Here is a 2,284-nt window from a genome sequence, read left to right as displayed (position 1 = left end):
GGCAAAAAAAATAATATTCTTTTCAACTAATAGTGCTAAAAGAAAACTGGATATCTGTATAGAAAAAAATTAACCTTGATCCATACCTCATATCTTTTTTATACAAAAAAGTCAAAGTGGATAATTAACCTAAATATAAATTCTAAAACTCATGGCAGAAAACAGGAAACAAGCCATTTTAACCTTGAGGTAGGCAATTATTATTATTATTTTTTTGACAGGACAGAAAAAGAAACACCAATGATGAAATAAATAAAAAGGGGTAAGTTGGAATTCATCAAAATGGAAAGCTTCTGTTCAAAAAAGACACTTTTGTTATTAAAGAAATTACATATAAGCCACACTTCTGACAAAAGATCAATCCAGAATATGTAAGGAATTCCTCTAACTCAGTGGTTCTCAACCTTCTGGCCCTTTAAATACAGTTTCTCATGTTGTGACCCAACCATAAAATTATTTTCGTTGCTACTTCATAACTGTAATGTTGCTACTGTTATGAATCGTAATGTAAATATCTGATATGCAGGATGGTCTTAGGTGACCCCTGTGAAAGGGTCGTTCGACCGCCAAAGTGGTCGCGACCCACAGGTTGAGAACCGCTGCTCTAACTCAAGAAAAAGGACAACCCAATTTTTTATAGATAAAGATTTTAAAAACTTTATTAATGAGCAAAAGACAAATAGGCACTCTGAACGTAATATACACTAATGTCCAATAAAGGATGAAAGTGTTCAAAATCATTAAATCATCAAATACGCAGATTAAAATCACAATGAGGTACCACCACATATTTACTAGAATAGCTGAAATGATATATAATGACTGTCTCAAATATTGGTGGGGATGTAATCCCAGATCTCTCATATTTTGTTGGTACAAGTATAAAATAGAACAATCATTTAAAAATTACTCTGGCAGTTTCTTATAAAGTTGCATGCACAGGTATACTATGAAACAATAATTCCACATTTTATTATCTATTCAAGAGTAATGGAAACATGTATATACAAAAAGTCATGTCAGCATGCTCATAACATTTTTTTTTCATAATAACTAAATATTGTCAACAGAAAAATGGATAAAATATTAGTGGTATATTTACTCAATGGAATACAGTTCAGCAATGAAAAGGAATGAAGTACTTTTATATGCAACAACACAGATGAACCTCAAAAAATATGCTAAATGAAATAAGTCAGACTCAAATGAATACATATATTAAGATATCATTTATATGAAGTTCTAGAACATAAAACTAACTTGTAGTGAAAGAATTCAGAGTATGAACTAAATTTGATGTGGGAAAGATGAAAGTTGACTGGGGAGTTACATGAAGGAACATTTTGGGGTGATAGCAATATTCTCTATCTTGAGTAATGTGTGGGTTACATGTATGTATATGTTTGTCAAAATTCACCAAAATTTATGCTTAAAATGTATGCATTTCACTCTATGAAAATTATGATGCAGCTAAAAAGGGAAAAATACATAAAAATATATACCAGCAAATCTAATCTAGCACATTTTAAAAGGAATAATAATGACCAAATGGGGCTTATTTGGTTTATTTTATATATGGAAGATTGGTTTACAATTCCAATTTATCAATGTATTTCTACACTAACAGAAAAGATATAAAGGTATCTGATCATCTAGATCAGAGATTGTCAAACTTCTTAAAGATCCAGACTATTAATATTTTTTAACCTTGAAGGACTTACGTATCTTTGTTGCAACTACTCAGCTCTGTCATTGTAGTGCAGAAGTTACAGATAATCTAATCTAATAAAAGAGAAACATGCAAATTGACCGCACCTCCACTATGCCCAAGCCACACCCACCAGCCAATCAGAGTGACTATATGCAAATTAACCCAGCCAAGATGGGGCTGGCAGCCAGGGAGCTGGAGCAAGCAGGAGGCTTGGTTGCCCCGGCGATGGAGGAAGCCAAGCTTCCTGCCTGCCCTGGCCAGCCCTAGGCTCTGCTCGAGGCAACAAGTTTTCAATTATAGAAGATAAATAAATCCCAGATACCTGCTTCCAGCCAGCCTACACTGGGAGCTTGGGTGGCTGGGGGCCGTGGCCAGCCTGCAAACAGCCATCAGCCCCTCACCCAGGATGGCCACACCCTCATGGGGTGAGGGTGTCCGCTGGGGTCTTGGCCAGCCTGCAAATAGCCATCAGCCCCTCACCCAGGCTGGCCAGGCACCCAGGGGAACCCCAACCCTGAAGGGGTGTGGCCAGCCTGCAAACAGCCATCAGCCCCTCACCCAGGCTGCCAGGCA

The sequence above is a fragment of the Myotis lucifugus genome, unplaced genomic scaffold (assembly GCF_000147115.1).
Source record: "Myotis lucifugus unplaced genomic scaffold, Myoluc2.0 scaffold_130, whole genome shotgun sequence".
NCBI lineage: Eukaryota > Metazoa > Chordata > Mammalia > Chiroptera > Vespertilionidae > Myotis > Myotis lucifugus.
The sequence above is the reverse complement of the archived record's forward strand: the minus strand, read 5'-3'. Positions refer to the sequence as shown.